This window comes from Pongo abelii, chromosome 15, assembly GCF_028885655.2.
Source record: "Pongo abelii isolate AG06213 chromosome 15, NHGRI_mPonAbe1-v2.0_pri, whole genome shotgun sequence".
In the NCBI taxonomy this organism is placed as follows: Eukaryota; Metazoa; Chordata; class Mammalia; order Primates; family Hominidae; genus Pongo; species Pongo abelii.
Window position 1 is genome coordinate 44,132,829 of NC_072000.2, and position 12,362 is coordinate 44,145,190.

Here is a 12,362-nt window from a genome sequence, read left to right on the forward strand (position 1 = left end):
TAAGTTATGGTACATTTAATAAAAACAATTTTCTCATTGCCTGAGTTCCTTTCAATTACACTAGTTTAAAACAAAATTAAAGAAAATAATGTTAATTTAATTAAAAGTAGAATAATATAAGAACCTCTAAATACTGTCGATTGCGAATGTAGTTTTCTCTACAGCGTGTTAGTGTCCATGTGTTTTCTGCTTTAGTAAATATGTTTCAATTCACACAACATTTATTGAAATGTTAATTGTACGAAAGACACTGTGATAGGTACAAAATAAGGTAGAGACCTCACACTTCTCTCAAGAAACTAGACTAGTCATTTAAATGGAAACTTAAGGCACATTCACTCTTTTGTATTTAATATATTTTTCACACCTTGGAAATAAAATTTCAATATAAAGAATAAAGTTATCATCATTGTAAGGTTCCAAAGTCTGTGTCCTTTATATGTTTAAAGAAAAAGAAAATCTCTCTAATATAAACGTTAAGTTCATGCTAGTGGTTTTATATTTAAATGTGTATATGCACACACACACACACACACACACACACACACGTATCAGTGTGAAAGCAATTGAAAAAATTTTTAAAAGATTGAAGAATGGCTACACTTGCCTGTGAAAGGAAATAATTAATGGGTAAGGGTGAGCCAAGGGCCCTCCAGGAAAAGATGATTACTTGAGCTCAAAAGGAACTGTTGACAATTGTGGGATATTTCCAAATAACAGCTGGTCATATTGTTTGGCAATGTTGTGAAATAAAAATCTGAAAGAAATATAAGGCAAGATTTGGAAGTTAGTGGTGCTACTTTGCTTAGGCTTGAAAAAGAAACTAGAATGAAAATTATCTATTTAATTTGGTAGTAAATAGGAAGAGACTACTAAAGAGTTTGGTTTTAGATAATTTATTTAGGAATATTAATCTATAATTAACACAATATGGATGAGCATGGAAGACAAAATAAATTCACCTTTTAGAGATGCATAATAATAATATAAATGAATGTAAATAAGCAAATCACCAAACATGGTATAATCAGGAATAGAAAAAAAAATCAATCACTTGACTAGAAATTAGAGAAGAGAAATTGGGGTCAAAACAATATTGAAGTGTGAGACATATATGACTAGGTATCAAAAGATGAAAATGGTAGATCTAGCTAAGTCAGCAGAAAAGGCATTTTTCTTCACATCAATAGAAACTTGCCAATGTAGGAAGAGAGATTAGAGGACAGGTATAATTAAAGGCAAAGGAAGATATTTCCTTCTTTGAGTTAAAACGTTTTTTTCTCTCATAATTTTTCAAACATTATTTATATTTAAAGTGTGTTTCATCTTATGTTGTTGAGAAACAAGTTAATATTTTGAATTGTTTTCAAATACTTTCTCAAAAATGACTATTTGTTTTTACTTGAATCATAATCGATATATACTTTGGGAAGACAGGGGCTTTCAAAGTCTAAAAGAATCTGAACAGACTTTGATATTGTTTTCACATATTATTCAAAAAACATAAACAGTGGACTAAAAATTTCAGGATTCAATGTATATGTTCATATTTCATTTCTCATAACAAATAAATGGCATCTTCTATACCAAACAATGAAACATCATAGTAAAAGCTTATAATATCTTAAAGCACTGTCTTTAAAATATACTATTGCTTAATAGTTTCTTGCAAATTTATTAGCCAACAATGGAGAATTACAATAAAGGGTATTCAGAAAACTTAAATCCACATTCAAAAGAATGAAATTAAACCATCATTTGAGACCATATACAAAAATCAACTCCGAGTGGTTTAAAAACGGAAATGTAATATCTGAAACTGTAAAAACTACTAGAAGAAAACACAAGGGAGAAGCTCTATGACTTTGGGTTAAGCAATGATTTTTTTTGATATGACAAAAGCACAGGAAATAAAAGCAAAAATGTATAAACAGAATTACATCAAACTAAAAAACTGAATATCAAAAGAAACAATTAACAGACTGAAATGACAACCTGCACAATGTGAAAAGCAATTGTAAACCATACATCTCTGAAAATGAGTTCATATCTAAAATATATGAGAAACTCAATTCAATAGCAAGAAAACAAATAACCTCATTTAAATAAATAGGCAAATGGCCTAAAGAGACATTTCTTAATATAATACATACAAATTTGTTAGGTATATGAAAAAATACTCAATATCACTTATCATCAAAGAAATGCAAATTAAAACCACAATGAAATATCACCTCACACCTATCAGACTGGCTTTTATCAAAAAGTTAAAAGTTTTGGTGAAGATGTGGAGAAAAGGGAACCCTTGCACATTGTTGGTGGCGATGCAAATTAGTACAGCCATTATGAAAAACAATCTGGAGGCTTTTCAAAATATTAATAATGAAACTGCCATGTGATTCAGCGATTTCACTACTGTTTATCCAAAGGAAATAAAATCAACATTTTAAAAGATATCTTCACTCCTATGCTTGTTGCAGCATTATTCACAATAGCCAATATACGGAATCAATCAATCAAAGTGTCTGTAAATTGATGAATAAATAAAGAAAATGTGGTACAGATACACAATGCAATATGAATTAGCCTTAAAAAAGAATGAAATTCTGTCATTTGAGATAATATGGATGAAGCTAGAGAACATTATGTTAAGTAAAGTAAGCCAGGCACGGAAAGACAAGCACTGCATGATCTCAATTATATGTGGAATCTAAGTAAGTCAAACTTAGAGGAGTAGAGGATAGAATGGTCCTTAACAGGGGCTGGGAGATGGTTAAAGGATACAAAATTTCAGTTAGATAGGAGGAATATCTTTAAGAGATTTGTTGTAGAAAACAGTGACTATAGGGGCCGGGCGTGGTGGCTCATGCCTATAATCCCAGCACTTTGGGAGGCCAAGGCAGCTGGATCACGAGGTCAGGAGTTCGAGACCAGCCTGGCCAACATAGTGAAACCCTGTCTCTACTAAAAATACTGAAAATTAGCCAGGTGTGGTGGCAGGCGCCTGCAATCCCAGCTACTCAGGAGGCTGAGGCAGAAGAATCGGTTGAACTGGGAGGAAGAGGATGCACTGAGCCAAGATCACGCCACTGCACTCCAGCCCGGGCAACAGTGAGGAACATGGTCTCAAAAAAAAAAAAAAAAAAAAAAAAGGAAAGAAAGAAAGGAAAAAGTGACTGTAGTAAATTATAACTTATTTTGCAAAAAAATTTAAAAAGACAACAATTAGAATGAATAAGTATCTGTCAAAAATGAACTAGTACTTAAACTGGATTAATATTCATAGCTGTAGTATCTTTAATTTGTATTTTTTAGCTTCTTTAATTTTTTTGGTCTTATAAGTATCCCTTACATTTCTTTGTAATCTTTACAGTAAGATGTTAAAGGCAAGCTCAGTGTTTTCTGCATTCTTAGATCCTTTTGTCAATAACTTTTGATTTCCTTAAATTCTGTGCTTTAAAAATCAGCCAACCAACCAACCAACAGGAAACAAACACATTGTGGCCTCTGGTTATAACCAGTGCAAAATTTAACTATCCAGTGCAAAATTTAATTGATATTATGTGGTTATAATTCCAAGAGTACAAAAGGGCGTATAGTGAAACTAGGCCTTTTCTCCAAATTCCATCAACATAGAAAAATGTAGGCAGACTGCATGTTCTTTCAGGGATATTTTAGGCTCATTGGTTTATATACACAAACGCATCTCTGTGAAAAACAGCACATTTCATACATCTGGAATTGCTTTCATTCAATAATGTCTCTTGGTAGTCATGCCCTATTAGTAAATTTTTGTAAGAGCTGCCATGGAATACTTGGCATAGTTGTGCCATAACTGATTTATTAATTTTCTATGTATTTGCTACTACAAGCAATGTTCAATAAACTACTCTCTCTATATAAATATATATGGTAGATATAGATATATATAATTTGAGTGTGTATGATGGTGTATATTTAAGATGGATTATTAGAAGAATTACTGCTAAAATATTTCCAAATATTATTTTAAAGTATACAATACATTACAATTTACAACCATGAAGAATATGATTTATAATATGTGAGGCATATGAAAGTACCTGTTTTCCTTCACATTTTATATTTTGATCTTTGCATGCCAATAATGGATATTTGGTATTTCAATGCACATTGCATTTTCCTTTCTCATATAATTTAGGCTTTATAACTTTGAATATGATTAAAAACCATTTGTATTTTCTTTTCCCAGTAAACAATTTTCTTATATATTTTGTCCCTTTTTCTACTCTTTTTATCTGCAGGACTTTCTCATGTTTGACCTTCCAAACCCATTTCTGTGTTGAGAGCTACTCATCATCCAGTTCATTTTGGAACATAGCCTAATGTTAGCTTAGTCTGTTGCTTGAATCTGTGATTTTTTTTCATTTATTTTAAATCTTTCTCCTTTGATGTAGTATTAGTCCATTCTCATGCTGCTATAAAGAACTGTCTGAGACTGGGTAATTTATAAAAGAAAGAAGTTTAATGGCTTCACAGTTACACATAGCTGGGGAGGCCTCGGGAAACTTACAATTGTGGGGAAAGGAGAAAAAAACACATCCCTCTTCACATGATGGCAGGAAGGAGAAGTGCTGAGAAAAAGGGGGAAAAGCCCTTTATGAAACCATCAGATCTCATGAGAACTCATTCACTATCATGAGAACAGCATAAGAGTAATAGCCCCCATGATTCAGTTACCTCCCACCAGGTCCCTCCCAAGACAGATAGGGATTATGGAAACTACAATTCAAGATGAGATTTGGGTGTGGACACAGTCAAACCATATCAGATGTCAAACAGGCTTGTTTTCTAGAGTCACAAAACTGCTGTCCCTTGATTTGCCATATTTCTATGCATTCAGTGATAAACTTTTAAAAGACCAGTATTTATATAGTTCTACTTTCTTATTATCGTCTTACTCTGTAAAATTTTGTAATATAAGTAATTTTTCTATCACTTAGATTGTACTCTCACATCATTAGAGTCATTTTAATCTTTAATTAGAAGATATTTGTAATCCTTCTGTATTTGATTTTATTTAACATTTGTACCTGTTGATTACTGTCTCCCTCTTGAAAACCAGTGTAATGCAGTTCTAGATCTTCTCAATACTCTGAGGATTATTTGCCTTATTTCAGATTTTGGGGGCCTTCTCTCTATATAATCTTCTACTAATGATTAGATGCTGTGTTATCACATCACCTGTTCTTCAGTGACACTGTCACATATTTGTTTCTCTCTTAAATTCCAGTATGAATACAAATCTGCATTTGCATTATCAGCTTTGTTTGAATAAACTTCTCACATTTTAAACTTAGTAAGTCTGTAAACAAACCCATTATTTTCTCTTCAATATTCCTCTAGCTTATTTCTATTCTCTAAATGACATCACCATTTTTCTTGCTTTTGCTTTTTTTATTCTTTCCAAAATATTTAAAAACTGTTATGTCTCAGACAATTAGTAGGAGAAATAAATATGCAAATTCTGAAATAGGATGAAAGCAGAAAGCAGATTAGAGTTGGAGATCATGACCACGTGATTATAGGAGTTCTATAATCATGAGAAACTTTATGGCATGTAGCTAAAATCCATGAACTGGAAGAATGAATAGGATAAGCATTTAGTCATCGTCTTTAGTGCTTAATTGAAGGATTGCTGTACTCGTTAACTCTTCTATACCTCTGTGTTGTAAGCATCTGTGTGCCAAGGGCTTCTGTGTATTTAGGGTTCCCGCAGTTATTCCATTCCCATATCTCTAAGAAGCCACAGACAGAAAGAAAGAGGCTCACAGTAGGTACCCTGGCAGGCATATTTGATTTACACTTGTAAGAAGCTGTCCTCTGATGGCTAAAAGTACATGGAGCTAGTTGCTGCAGTTGTTACCAAAATAAGAGTTGATAGACTAGAAGTAATGCATAAGAAATGTCTGGCTCATGGTAATTGTCCTGTATTTTAACAGACCAGATTACTAATCATTTACAAAACCTGATCTCTACTTCCTCACTTGGTGACTTTGATTGAGCTAATGTGTACCTTCAGGTGCCCTTCATTCTATATCTTCCAATCCTAATCCCACCCATTCTTTAATTCCCAGCTTAAATTATCCCTCCTTGAGTTTGGCTCATTACTAAAAACCTATCTTTTTTTTCCTAACTTGTATATACCAATAAGGGGTCTTTGGTAGTCTTCATTAAACGAATCTTTTTTAAAGATAAGAATATGTTTCTTTTCTTTGTAGTGTTTGATTAATTCTATCCAAACTATTGAGATTGAAAATGTTTGTCATGGTGCTATTATATCTGTGAGCAGTTATTAATTCTATTTTTACCTCAGTTGTCTCATCTATATCACCTGGGTTAATAATATGTATTTTGCTAAATTACTTCAAATTTTAAATAATGAACTATATATAAGTAATGTGCTTGCACAGAGTAAATAAATGTCTTCCAAAACTTATTTTCCCACCTGCAAGGCCATGCTAGGAGCCTATTGTTTTCTATGTTCCTTTGAATTAACTAATTGCAAATGAAGTTGTCTACAGTTAAGCAATGCTTTGCTCTTCAGTGAGGATGAGAAATTTCTTTTGCTTTATTTTATTTGCTGATTGCCACAGAGATTATATTGCTACCATGGAAGAGGAGGAGGTGGAAGGAGATTCTGAAGCCTTGGGACAAAGCTGGTGCTGCGGCAGTCAGAGCAGAGAGAGAATGATGCCACTGATTGCTGTGCTTCTGGAGACTGTTCTACTTCTGAATTTCCAATCCAGTGAAATAATGCCTGTCCTCATTTGTTAGCCTTTTAGAGTTGGGTTTTCTGGTTTGCATTGTTTAAAGTATTCAAAATGGCACATACTTCTACTTAGCTTTAATGTTTATTCTTTTTATTTATTTTAGGCTCTGCTGCTGTCCTGTCCATAAGGTTGTTTGTTGGTAAAATATTAAACTACAGGAAACATAACAGCCTCAGAAAAGCATGACTCAACATGCAGCCTGGGGCAACTCAGGGTCTCTCTACTGTGCACAGCATTTGTTCTGCTTTCAAGGCTCCCCACAGCATCTGAAGCTTTACATCCCTGGAGGCAACTGCCCATATGTTTACCTTTATTACCAACCTGCAGTTTCCAGGCATCTGCTAAATTACAATTTTGAATGCTTAATGGTGATTTCATTTGTGTAAAAAAAAGGGGGGGAGACTCTTTGCCCCTCATTAACTTAGAATGGCATTGCACCACAGCGTAGAGCTGGCATACAAGGTATATTGAAAGAAGTGGGTAGAGCTAAGAGGATTAGAAGCTTCTGTGTGCCGTGAGGAGGTGAGAATCAGGTTGTGTTCATGTGTGTTTATGTTCTTTCTTGGAACAATAAAGTAAACAAATTTTCTCCTCTGAGAGAAAGAAAGTTTCAATAATATAGAAATAGCTTTGCCCCTATCTAGGGCCCTTATGTCTTTTTAACCCCAAGGGGCATATCACAGAGTATGTAGGAGAATATGGCAATATATAAAAGGCGATAAAGGCCACAGAGCTACAGATGTTCCCCAATCCTATGCAAACTGCTTCTCTATAGAGCCTTCCATTCTGCAAAGCTTCCAGCTTGTTCTGTCATAGCACCTGATTAGACAGCAGTGCCTCCAACACTCTTGGCTGTCCTTTCTTTCCTTGGTTAACTTCTCTTGTCAGTGCAGTTGAGTTATCAACATGGTGTAAGTGTTACATCAATATCATTTCAGAAATAAAACACCAGCCATGTAAAGGCTGAAGCAAATTGTTTTCCAACTAAATGCTGGTAGCCTGCTCTTATAGATTAAGACCAGGTTTCTCCACAAAGCACTGAAGCAGCAAATTTAAAAGGAGGCAAATAGAACATAGACTATATAGTAACAGGGATAAAACAGTTCATTACCTAGCTAATGTTTGCATTTTTCTGCTTTAGAGCAAGTATAAAATTAGAGATAACAAAATGACACTTAATAGACGCTGGACATTTAGAGAGAAATGTAGCTTTTAAAGACATTTTTCTTCTATTCTGGAAAAAGTAAGTGAGGGAAAGGTGAATGTATCGGGTACAAATCACACAGGCAGAAAATACAGAGGAAAGAACTAAAGCCTAACTCAATTCTATGGATTTTAATTATGGAAATCTGGCCAAGTCACTCTCCTCCTTGCAGAGATTGTTATTACTTTATTATGAAGAAATTGAAACAGTTGTCTTATCTACTGCACAAGCTTGTGGCAAAAACAAAATGGCATTGTGAATGTAAAAGTTCATTTAAAACTCTAAAATGTGATAGCATAATGTAAACCACTTTTTTTTTTTGAGACGGAGTCTCGCTCTGTCGCCCAGGCTGGAGTGCAGTGGCGCCATCTCGGCTCACTGCAAGCTCCGCCTCCCAAGTTCAAGCCATTCTCCTGCCTCACCCTCCTGAGTAGCTGGGACTACAGGTGCCCACCACCACGCCCGGCTAATTTTTTGTATTTTTTAGTAGAGACGGGGTTTCACCGTGTTAGCCAGGATGGTCTCGATCTCCTGACCTTGTGATCCTCCTGCCTTGGCCTCCCAAAGTGCTGGGATTACAGGCCTGAGCCACTGCACCCTGCCAAACCACTTTTTTTTACATGAAGATGCATTACATTGAGTTTTCAATCTCATAACACAGGAGTCACAAAGACAAAGAACATTCAGCTGACACAGATAGTCATGATTCACAAAGACATTTTAGAAACTACTGAATTCATCTACAGCTACAGTCCCATACAGCTCTCTGCCAGGGAGTTTTTGTGCCTGCATTTGGACATGTACTGTGACAGAGAGTTCAGCATTTATTTGTTTGAGTCCAACCACTCCTCTCTGCAGTGAGCTGGATCATGCCATGCATAAAGCATGGGGTCTTCTAAGAAAAGGGCGCAAGTCCTTGCTTTGCCAGTTATTATTTTTCTAATACCGAGCAAGTTACTCTCAGATACCACTGCCTCATTTATAAAAGTTTGATAATAATGCTACATATGTCATAGGGTTATCATAGGGTTAGCAAAGTCCATTTCAGATGCTAGTTATTATTTTGAAGGGAGAATTCATTTTATCTTAATAAATATATTTGTTGACTGAACACAGGCAGCAATAACAGAGTGCTATAGGTAATATGTGTCATTCATATTCAAATACCTCTCATAAATGTTATCTTTTAGAAAACATGTTATTAGCCCTGAGAAATAATAAAGGATTACACATGAACTCTGGATCCCCTCAACACAGCTTAATAAAAAGCCACTGTGCTTTTTCTTTTAAAACAGAAAAAGAAACATGTTTGGATATCAATGATCTTCAGTAACTCATAGAATACAGCATAGACTGGGCCTGTGTAATGGCTCAGGCCTGTAATCCCAGCTCTTTGGGAGGCTGAGGCAGGAGGATTGCTTGAGCCCAGGAGTTCAAGATCAGCCGGGTCAACAAAGTAAGACTTCATCTCAACAAAAAAATTTAAAAATTAGCCAGGTGTAGTGGTGTGTGCCTGTAGTCCCAGCTACTAGGGAGGTGAGGTAGAAGGATCGCTCAAGGCTGCAGTAAGCTGTGATTGCACTACTGCACTCCAGCTTAGGTGACAGAGACAGCCCCTGTCTCAAAAAAAAAAAAAAAAAAAAAAGAATAGAACATTGGCTAGTAATCTTATCGGTGCTAAAGGCATTTGACATGACCAGGCACCAGGCACAGGCTGGAGTGAGACAAAATTGTCATGTTTTGACATGTCATGAGACAAAATTTATGCTTGCCATTTTCTAGGCTCTTGCCTTTCTCCTGATTTTCCCTGCATAGGTCAGACTCCTCACCTTCCCACTGCATTTTCTTCCCTCTTCTTAGAAAAGGGGATTCTCTTGTTCCTTATTAGGTGCTTCAACTGATTTAATGAGCATCAACTAATTTCACTTGTTTGTGCTTGGGTCATTCACTTTTCAAAGTGTTCATTCAGTTACTTCATCCATAAAATGGTGTCAGTGAAGTCACAGCTTTGTTTAATAATTAAATAAGACAATCTGTGTAAAGCATTTAGCATATTGTCCCACACATAGTAAAGTTCGATGATTTTTTAGATATAATTACAATATCATAATTAAGATACAGTTTTATATTGTACTTTCAAAAGTTAGATTTCCAAATAGAAATAGCTTGAGAGCTGGAATGACTGTATTTGAAACTCAGATTTATCAGTAACTGGTTGTGTGGCATTAGGCACTGTTTCAACCTTGATTTTCAGTTTTTATATGATGGGAAATATAGTTATCCATTTAACTACTGCTATTGTGAGGATTAGGTGGGAGAGCCCTGGTCAAAGACTTGGCACTGAAAACATTCATAGTAAATAAATATTAGCTATTTGTTATTATTGTAGTAGTTTAGGAACAATTTCATATTATGCTTTTTAAAAAACACATAAAATGGGGAATGTTGATTTTGTATTTTGCCTGTTACTAAAAGTTCATGCAAATAATGATGTCCAGAAGTTTAGGGGAAAGAATATTTCCACAAGAACGAAGAGAGAGATTTCACTAATTGTAACTCAGCTCTGTTGTCCCTGACCCTCTATTTCTGCTTCCAGAAGCTGAAACTCGGGTTAGCATCTCACTGTATTTCTGTGAGGAGGAGATATTGGTGCAAGATCTCAAGTAGACAAGCAAAATCCATCCCTATCCAACAACTCCTACCTATTGAGCAAATGATTTAAAAACTAGTTACTGTGCCATCAGAAAAACTGTTGGGGATTGATGTGTCTCTTTTTGTTGAACTGGCGGAGGCTGAGTAGATAAGTACACAGAATGACTTATGCCATCACTTTATATTTACGCTACCTAATATGATATTGTTATAGCTGCCTTGTGAAATCAAGTTGTTTTCAGCTTGCTTCTGTCATTCTTCCTTCTTCTTTGTGATTAAATAGAAACAAATGATGTAAAATATGTGCTGTGTTCTTTACTCTCCCTAACTTATGTAGGTGGGGTGCGGGTAGCCTTTATTATCTGGGCAAACATAGTGCAGGGATAACTTGCATTGTTGAATTGAGTAGTATAATAGTGACAACGCTAAAAACTCAGTGATAGTTCAGGACTAACCACTGAATATTTGTTACACAATATCTCGAAGTTCTCAGCTGGATTATAACATTATTTTATTTGAAATTTTCTAATATTTAATATGTCTTTTTTTCTACATTATTTAAATTGTTTTTATATTCTTTTTTGGTTTTAAAACATAATGAATAAGAACATAAAGTAAAACATACAAAAAGATTTAACTGCTTAAACATAATGCAAATTTGAGACATATTCATGTAATTGATGGTCCGTAAGCAAGTAATAGTTGATTAAATTGTTTGTAATTTATAGAAAAATAAATGCACCGAAATGTTTGTATGCTATATATTGAGATATTATTTTATTATTTCATTCATGCTTATTCATTGAAGACTAGGAGTGATATCTAGAAGGAACATTTTCTACTTAAAAATTATAAAATATCATTATTTTTTATTTTCAAAAATCATATAAGTAGATGCTTTATATATACTGTAATCTCTACAGCTAGGAGTCTTTATAAATTTATTATGCCAAATATCCAGTCCATGTTTTTTTGGCTGCTAAACTAAATCAAGGTGGGCAAGGAAAATGGTAATTGGGGTAGGAGTACAGATAAATTCAGAAGAATCAAGAAGACTGTTTAATGTGGAGAATATAACAAAATTGAAAACAGTGTGTGGCAGTTACCATTTTTATGCTTTCCTGCATCTGAGAATCCTTAATGTATTTAGGCAATTATTGTCATTTATTCACTTACAAATTAATCATGTATATGTGGAGTGCTAACTCTATGTGTGAATATTAGACTGGGTATGCAGCGGTGAGGTCACTGCCTTCATTGAACTTACATTATAGAAGTTTGTTGTAGGAAAAAACAGGCTGCTACCCATTATAACAAAAAGAAAGATACTTTAATTCTCAAGTCCCCTAGTACTTCCCCCTATCCCCCTAACTCCTCCTGTGCCCTGCCCCCTTCAGATCCTTTGCAACATGGGCAAGGACTTTAACCTAGCTTTAATCACTTAGAAGGAATCATCCAGGATTTTAGATTAGCAGCTATTGATGCAAAGAATAAAGAACAAGAGCAAATCCATTCTGGTCATATTATTAATGAAGAGAGCAACACCCAATCTCATATCCACAAATTAGATCCCCCATTTATTGATGTTTAATGATTTATATATATTTTACTACATTCTAATATTCTTGTTATTCAAATATAATATTTTCTTTTTTTGAGATGAATATTGCTTCAGTTTTATAAATATCTTTGCA

General features: G+C 34.6%; 1 long non-coding RNA gene across 1 annotated transcript in view; it reads left to right on the forward strand.

Annotated features, from left to right (window-relative positions):
* Positions 1 to 11,160, forward strand: part of LOC134760078 (uncharacterized) — a 60,977-nt gene extending 49,817 nt beyond the window's left edge. Inside the window, exon 4 of the long non-coding RNA XR_010136968.1 lies at positions 6,636 to 11,160. This is a non-coding gene — a long non-coding RNA (uncharacterized LOC134760078). The remainder of the gene's footprint in view (positions 1 to 6,635) is intronic.
* Positions 11,161 to 12,362: the final 1,202 nt, after the last annotated feature.